Here is a 9,627-nt window from a genome sequence, read left to right as displayed (position 1 = left end):
CAAAGTTGTATAACTATCACTGAAGAGAATTTTGATTTTGAATCTAAATCTACAATGGAATTCACTATTTTAAGACCATCTGTAATTGTTTTAGTCTTTTTAGATAGAATCTACTGAATTCAAGTTATGAAACAATTTGTAGTTTCATTACTACCTATTTTTTAAAAAACTAAACCCTTTTCTAACCTGTGAAAGTTAAAAGCATAACTCACTGACAACATCCAATAATAAATCAAAGTTGTATAACTATCACTGAAGAGAATTTTGATCTGATTGCAAAAAAAGTACTTAAAAAAAATAAGAAAATAAAACTGTACGCCAAAAGAGATTTGAAATTAAGTTTATTTTTCCATGAGAAAGTGACAGTGATTTCCAGCCTCAGCTGATCTGCATTAATTCTAGTAATATTCACTGAGCCTTTCCGGGATCATTCTGCCATTCCCTTATACAGCCGTGTCCAGCTGAGGTCTGTGCAAGTCTGATTGGTGTCTCCCCCCCTGAGGTCCAGCAGCACCGAAGTTGTTTTGACTGCATCCAGCAGATGTCCAGCTGTGTATGAGCTGCATGTCCAGTGTAGACCCAGTCAAGTCTAAGCTGTGTGTTGACAGTGTCAGCCACACTGGAGCAGCACAAGCTATACTGGCAGCCCAGTTTGAGGGCAGCTACCAATATTGATGTGCTGCTACAGCCAGGCAGACAGAGCTGGACGACACGTGTGACCACATAGTAACAACACACGGCACCATCAATTATTGTGTACAAAACCAGTGACGCCACAGTAACAGTACCATCAAGGACTGTGTATGCCATGATTAATCCTGATTAATCTTGGCCATACATCTATATGTTAAATGTATCAGGAGTATGTAATTACATACAAAATTAACCTGGCTACTGAGTGCAGTCAAGGCACCAGGAATTCAGCGAAAGAAAATTTAGTATTCTATTACATTAGTTTGGCAGGAGCTAGTGTGACGCATCTAAGATATTTCACTAAAAGAACACCATAATAATGGTTTGCCTTTATTTCTGCTTTTGAGCCTTCTTTTTTTGAAGATGAAACCTCTTCTACTTTTCACAGTAACCAAAACACAGCAAGAGAAGAAAAAACGTACTTCCTTTCCCCAGCACTACTGCAGTACAGTACTAACGTAAAGGTGTTAGGTATATTATCAAATGAGGTACAAAGACATTATTGTTTAAAACATGGCTGCTTTGTTGCACTGTAGCCTGGCTTTCTCTTGTGCTGTTTCAGTTACACAATTTATGAGGCAAATAAAAGCACCTTCTTGCTCATACAATAAATGCCAGTCAGTGTTAGATTACTAGGTACCATTTTCCAACAGTTGAGCCTAATGTGGCCTAACTCTTTATTAAGGAATGTACCCTTGTGTATGTGAATGAGTGACAGAACTTGGGAACAGTCCCAGGTTTTTGTAACCTTTTTTTAAAATTTATACCCATAAATGGGAAGTCTTACATACTCTTCAGTTATGATGACATGTAGGTAAATTTTAATTGTAATGTAAAATTTAGCTAGGTAATTGAATACAAAAACTCTTATAATTTCAATGCAAACCATCACCACATCCTGTACAAGACAAGACATTCTCCTGCCTAGTAGATGACAGGAATAAAAGGAGCGGCTGTTTCTCAGGTACTGCTGGATGGTGGATGTCCCAGTGCTCCCAGTAACAGCACATAATGGTTTGGACCTGTACTGGGAGCCTGCAAACCATGATGTGCTGCTATAGGGCGCGCAGGAGCCAGGGAGTGAGCTGGAGCTCCGAAAGGATGATTGTTTTTATAACAAGGTTGTCACAAACTATTTCAAATTCTGTAAAAAAAAAACTAAAACACAAGACAAACTAGTTGGTTTATACTCCTCTCTTTTAGTAAAGGTAAAATAGCTACCCTACTGAAACATGTTAAAAAACTAATGCTTCATGTCAGTTCCCATATTTCTTTTTTTGTCCTGGGTTGCTTTATGTAAAATATTTTTGCAGTGTTTTGGACTAATTCACTGATAAGATAACAAATACCTGTATTTCAATATCTGTTTGTCTTCTTTTACAAGGAACTGTTGTATATTTCACACCACACGAAACGGAGACTGAAGGCTTCCGAGTGCTTCTCTTCAAAAGACATTTACAATAACCCAAGGCTTTTCTGAAACAAAGGTAGAGCTCTTCATACTAAATGCTTTCAGTGGGGTCATTTTACAGAATTGTCTGTATTATTACTGCTGAGCCAGCATCTTAGGGAATAGCTTTAGGGAATTGACTGAAGCTTGAAGGACTCAGTAGATCACTCACTGTTTCTGTTTGAAGGCCTTCAGAGTCTATCGCCCAGCACTGCAGAATCCTCACCATCTTCAAAGCTTGAGTGTTTGTTAGTTAGTGAGCATCAAAACTGTGAATCCACAGGTACAAATTTGTGTTCTTATGGCCTGTAATTATAAATGCAGGGCCTACTGTGAGGCATGTGGAAAAACAGAGCAGAGAGGCCCTCATTGACCTACTATGGGACCTCTGGCAGAACAGCCCTTTCTAACTTGCTATGGGGCAACTAAAGGAACAGCCCTAACTGACCAACAGGGCCAATTGCTGTAGAAGCTACGCTAGACATCACACTGATGCCTCCCATGAGGATGGAGCTTGAATCATCCAAGTGACAAGACTATTCTGGATACTTGTAAATGATATAAAATAGACTATATTTAAAATTCCTCATATAACCTTTTTTTTTCCTCCTAATAAGGCAAGGTCAGATTATTTTTTAAAGTTTTATATTGAAAATATTCGTGTCTGTTTTTTTCAATTGGTTACCACTGTTTTAATTCACAGTTTAGATTGTAAGTAATTACAATGTGAGGGGGCTGCTGCTGACTGGAACAAAACACCCAACAAAACCTGTAAGAAGATGATCCTGTTGTATCAAGAAAAGAGACTGAGGAGTTATGAACAGCATCACTGGACTGGAGAACACTGGGCCAGGGATTTTCAGGGCCCAACACTCAACACAGAGACACTTCTCATCGCCAAATCCAGTACAGCAGAGTACACAATCCACACACTCACACAGCAGATCTGCCCTGCCTGCACTGACCAGTGAATCTGCTGACCTACACTCCAGCTGTTTGTATTTTAGAATGAATAGCATCATTATTTCTGAGAAATGTAGTCTTCAGTTTGATTTTGTTTTTAAGTTGGGGGTCCCAACTGAGTAGAAAAAGGGATCCCCCAGCCAGAAAGGGTGACCCCCCCCCCATTTCGACCACAGAATTGACTGAATGTGTCTTTGTTAAAGATGATTGTTTGATAGCAACTAAATTCCTCCTTCTAAAAGCCTGATTAAGGGCTACCTCCCTTTTTCTTGCCTTATTCTCTTTTGTTTTTCTATAACCCTTTATTCTTTATCCAGCAGGATAAGACAATAATTCTGTAAATACCCTTTTTTGCTGTTGAAAAAAATAAATGACCTATTGACCTATAAGACTGCTATCTGGGTGGGAGAGCCAGGACAGTGTGACTCTTTGTGTTACAGAGACAGAGCAGTTTAGGAAAGAGTCAGCAGGGAATTCTGACACAGCTACCAAAAACAAAATGGAGGACAGGACCAAGCAGACAAAATGGAGGAAGGGGAAGTACCACTGCTCACAGGCTGTTTCTGGCTAAATGGTTAAAGCACACAAGCAAAAGCAACTTTGTGAAAAAGAACACATCAGTACTACTGACTTTAAATACAGTTACACAAACTGTGACATTAAAACAGGAGCAGAGCGCACATTACATTAGTAAGCACTACAAAGCAATGATGTTCATGTGTTAAATTAGATGATCTGAAGACAAAAAGGAAATTTTCCACGCACCTGTCAGGGGCACCTGCAGTTTTCTGTTCTGCCACAAACAAACGGGGAAAGAGGTGGAAGGTTACATTGTCCTGTAGAAGCAGAAACGAATAAAATGATATACTATTGTTCATAAAAAATAATAAATGGATAAACAGCCAAATGTATTTTAGTACATAGAGGGTAATGAGATGAGTGACGTGGAATTAACCAGAATTATCCATGGGTGGACTAGTGTCTGTAGACACTGCAGAGAGGGAACGGGGTTAAATACAACATAATTAGAAACAGACAAATGGCTACAGGCAGCGCCTTGAAACTCCATTTCCTTCCGAGAATTGGGGGCAATTGTCAGCTTCTATCCTTGCTCTCCAGCTTTTCCATTCCATCTGAACTGAAAGTAACTTATCGTAAAGCAACTATGCCAATTACCTCCTTAATGGATCACAGTGACCGCGGTTCTAGGGCCTTTAGACCCTCTGATTCAAACCAGAGTGTGGAAGCCTCACCTCTTCTACTGTATTCCGCTGAAAGCCCAACCTGGACTTGGACCTGCAATCAATTAACTGTTTACTTTACCTTTAATTAGTTAATAGGGTCCTGTTGCTGAAGATAACCACTGACATAGGATGAGCTGCACTGATACTTGCAGTATAACAAGAAGGAACACAAACAGCTGATTTATAGAAGCCCAATTTGCAGGGATCTCTGTGACCAGAGTCAGCCACTCCTGTGACATACCATCACTCACGCATGGACACCGAACACCATGCAGCACCACATACAGGCGTTAGAATGTATAGTATTACAATACGTGCAGCAGTCCCCTCCAAATCAAAATGGCTTTGAGCAAGACCGTAATGACATGCAACAAACTGCAACAGTTATTAACATGACTAGCATTCTTTCAAATAGGTCCATAATAATTAATCAGCACTTCAGCTGCTGCTCTAACACACCTGGGTTCAGGGACAAAATTTCCCTTTTACTCGGGTATTATATAATAATCACAATACTCTTCCTCCTTAACTCTTGGTGTTTATCAGGCAGCTCAGTATTGAAGCACTATATATATATGCTGTGTGTCCATTAAAAAATTCCCTCAGGGACAATAAACTCTTATCTTATATATTATTTCAATAAAATGTGACCTAACAGGTAGGAAAACTAGTTTGCCTCATCATTTTTTACTGCAAAGTGCAACAGTAAAGTAATTTGTTATTTGACTTAATTCACTACTATAAGCATATTTTTACACCTCTGCAAATTTCAATGTTCCACTACAACTGCACCATCAGTGAAAGTTACATTATTCCAGAGGTTCTCCTTTTTTTATATAATAAATGTTCATGAAAACCTAATTTGTTTAATAAATCCATTTTATGTATTTATGTAGTTTTATTTTTTCACCATACAACTGAAAATACAATTTATTTAATATACACCCAATGTACCGAATGAAGGTCTAACATCGGGCAAATATTAACAACAGGAAAGCCTGTGATTTTATCACTCATGACAAGCACAAACAATACTGTTCTGCCTCTATGTAACTTATCACAACACTTTATTCACAATTTAACTTTAATTCTGAGACTTTTTTTTAAAAAAAGCATGAATAAATCTCACCTGTACAGGTTTATCAGAAAAATGAAATTATTTTTAAAAATGAAAAAGAATACCAAATGCCTTAACTTCAGAGGCTCAGTTTTAGTATGTTAAAAACATTTTCGACAGCTTAGTGAGTGTGAGTGTTCATCTCATTACACTCGAGCATTATTGCATTAAAAGAAACTCAACATACAAATAATTAAATAAATAAATAAACAATTATAAATGTATATTATTTTTTTCAAGTCAGGATTTAATTATCCTTAATCAAAACACAACAGTAACTTCTAATGCTCTAAGCACACAAAAAGAAAAGCTGCACACAGTGCTGAATACACTGGTGAAATTAAAAGCCATTTGGAAACTCCTTGCAGGACACTCATCATTACAGACTTCCACATGCAAACAAATATATAATGTAATACACATAGTATGTACATGTATGGTACAGATCCTAATGTTTAACTTACAACAGAGTGTGAAGATATGATCTTGCCTTCAAGTTCTATAAAATAAATTCAATTATACAAAAAAAAAACAATTCAGATCAAATGGTTTTCAAGACATGCAGGTGAAACATACAGGTCCTATAGAGCCATTACCCACAGAAAGGGGACAGGCACCTCAGGGCTCTGTTCAGACAACAATGTAGGGAAAAAACAAGAGAAACACACTTTCAAACACAGTGGGAGTCAATACACAGGCAAGACATTAAATAAAATCACAAGTGTAAAGGAAACCTGCTAATATCAATATGTATTGTCATATAAAGAGAATTCCTGTGTATATGTTATCCATAAAGACAGACATAAATTTATACATACAGACACAATATACATACATACAGATAGTATTTCTAGATTAAACTCACACTGCTCACGCAGATTGGTATCTGTGCTGGTGACACACATCTGAAATCTCTGTGTCTGAACCAGACAGGTGGAACAGCAGGAGGCAGGTCGGTGTCAGAACCGAGCCGTGCTACACTGCAAACGGACCAGCTGGTACAGGAACTGAGCCTACTTGATATCCCTGCGGTACCTAAGTGCGACTCAGAGCACAGAGAGTGTGAGAGTGAGACAGGCAGAGAGAGAGAGAGAGGCCTGCTTATGCTGGAGTGGAGAGGCTCCTGGGAGTAGCCAGTTAATAAAATGGCGTGGTTAGTGCTGAGTTAGGCCAGAGATACCCTGATACACACTGCACCCCACACACAGTATTCACTCAAGCCTGGAGCAGCAGCATCCCAGTGATAAGAGTGTTTAAAAAAATATGCCCATTCTGGCAGGGCATTCCTACTCTTATATTCCAACACATTTCAGAAAGATAAAACACAGAAACCAACAAAAAGAAAGATATGTGATGTGGCAAAATTAAATAAATAAAATAAGGTGTCTAAACTTAAGGACTGCTTTTAAAAATTAAGATATTCCAAGATGTTTGAAGGGTTAATTTAATTTTATAAAATGGTAATAATGGTTATTGAATATAATTTTTTATTTTTTAATAGCTTAAATATCTCCTAGCTGGTTTCAGACAGTCCACTAAAACACACCACACCCGATGTGGTGTAAAAAAAATATTCCACATAAAAATGTACAATTAAACACACAATCACAGAAAAATAAGCCCAGAAACATTACGGATTTTCAAATTTACAAACATAAAAATCTGAAAGAAAATGATTTTTTAAAAAAATATCAGAATTCGGCTTTTTTTCCCTTTCTTTCAAAACAGCAGCAATAGAAATAGGCAACTGTACACCCTATCAGCCCCAGATCCGAAAAATAAAAATTTAGAGATCCAAAAATATATTATATCGGAATATTTATATAAAAATAACACGAATTATCAATAAGATGGCGTTTTAAAAAAAAACTATTTATCATTAAAAACCAAGACAGAAATTTAACCAAATAAATCAACTAAATATATACGCATTCAAAGAAAGCAGCTAAGAAACTGAAAAAATGAAATAAAATGCGTTTCTATGAATTTACAAGAGTGATAGGATGCAGCAGTGGTGAGTTTTGATACGTTTGCTGCTAAAATAATTTTGGTTGAAAGTGATCACGTCAGCACGCGGAGAGTAGGCTCTGTTGAACAGGCTCATTACCACGACAGGCAGTCTCAATCAGGAAAAAAAAACAGAAAAATCAAGACGTACATGAAACCACTCCACATAAACTGGTCTCTCTTCCTCTCTCAACATCTAAAGCTCAGAAAAACCCACCACAGTACGAACAAAAAAATAAAGAGCACCACTTACCTCCAAGTCCAGAACAATAATGCAAAATAATAAGAAAATGCATGTACAGAAATAATAATTGCCAAACAGTCTGAGAGCAAACCCACATGACCAAACAAACAAACAGCATGAGCAAAAACACACATGCATCAAAAGCCAGAGAAAAACAAAATATTATATTCGCCTTGATTTTGTATTTGTAAAGCTGCCCTGCTTGTGTCACTCTCTCTCACACACACACACGCACACAAAAACAGTTAAAAATTTCAAATGGACACAAAAAAAAAACAACCACTGCTTTCCTGGAACAAAATAAAAAAGTCGGGTCAAACAAACACTTCAGTAAACCCAAGATTTTGCCCTAGATATAGCAGAAGAAGAAGAAGAAGGAGAAAAAGAAGAAAAAAATCTCATGAAAGGATAAGGAAAAAAAAGAGACTTTTTCAGACTTAAAACCACCTCACAATGGGACTTTCCAATCAAAATTAAGAAGAAGGAACTCTCCCCGTTTAAAAAGGGGGTCTCTAGCCCTGATCGGGGGGGTTTTTGGTCTCTAAAATTTGCCCCAAAACCCTCACCCCCCCCCCCCCGTCCCTCCTTATTCACCTCCAAAAAATATGAATCCTGTGCAGTGCAGCCTCCCCTTTGCCGAGGTAGTGAAGCTGAGTGAAGGACTTGGTAGGCATAAAAGGAGGGCTGTAGCTTTTTTCCCCCGGTATCACTTTCTACAATTAAAATGAACCTTTTCGGGGGGCTGGAAAAATCTGAAAAAAAATCAGGGGCTCCCCCTGGGGTCACTTTAGAGGGGTGTGAAGTTTGGGGTCTCCCGCTGCTACCATTGGGGGGCAAAAAATTAATTTGTGGGGCTTCGTGTCTGGGCTGCGCCAATGTTAACAACCCTCGCTCTCCGGCTGTTTTTGTACGGCTGCCAAAGCACTCAAACAAGCAGCGCGAGAAAGCAAGAGAGAGAGAGGGAGAGGGAGAGAGGGAAGGAGAGAAGGAAATGGATAGATGAGGGAGAGAAAGGAGGAAAACAAGAAAAGGAAAGAGATAAGGATCTGTTGTGTGTACGACTGTATTTGTGTATGCAGAAGGAGGAGGGTGGAAGTGGCGGTGAGAAAAACTTTCTGATTAAGTTTAGTTGTGTCTTCAGACTCACACTCAATACACAGATGTGCATAGGAAATCCACAAGCACTTGCCCCAGAGCTTGCCTCAGTTTGGCCTCAATTCAGTTTGTACAAGAATAAAGAGGAGGAAAGGGGGGACGGAGAGAAAGGGGTTGATTAGACTGAAGTGGAATAAAAGACAGTTTGCATCTAAAACCACATTGACTTTCTTTTCCTTGTTTGCACTCTCAGCTTCTATACATCTGCCTCTGCCTTTCTGCCTCACTGTACAGAATTTTATACCCACATTTTTTTCTGCCTGGTGCGTTTTTATAGGCTTACGGAGAGGCCAGCGAATACAGCGTGTGGAATGTGCTGATCTGGTTCAGCAGTTAGTTTTACTGAAGGGAGAGAAGCTGCAGCCACATACGACACACACACACAGGGACACACACTCACAGGCACAGAGCTTTCAAAGTGTCGATGACTGAGAAACTCCACTCACAGAGAAGTTTACAGATAAATCAGAAGGCCATCATAAGACACAACCCTCCTATGAAAAACACCACTGAGCTAACCTTTGCTTCCTTTCTAACGGACTGGAGGCTTGTGTCCCCATTAACTATATATATAAATAAAAAAACAGATTATAATTTTTATAGTAAGGATTCATACAAATGGATGTCACAGTGGTGTGGCAGTTAGCTCAACTACCTCACAGCTCTTAGATTCAATCCCAGACTGAGGCACCTCTCTGTGTGGAGTGTGCATGTTCTTTCCATGATAAAATGGGCTTTCTTCGAGTGCTATAGT

This window comes from Atractosteus spatula, chromosome 3 (assembly GCF_055471065.1).
Source record: "Atractosteus spatula isolate fAtrSpa1 chromosome 3, fAtrSpa1.hap1, whole genome shotgun sequence".
NCBI lineage: Eukaryota > Metazoa > Chordata > Actinopteri > Semionotiformes > Lepisosteidae > Atractosteus > Atractosteus spatula.
The sequence above is the reverse complement of the archived record's forward strand: the minus strand, read 5'-3'. Positions refer to the sequence as shown.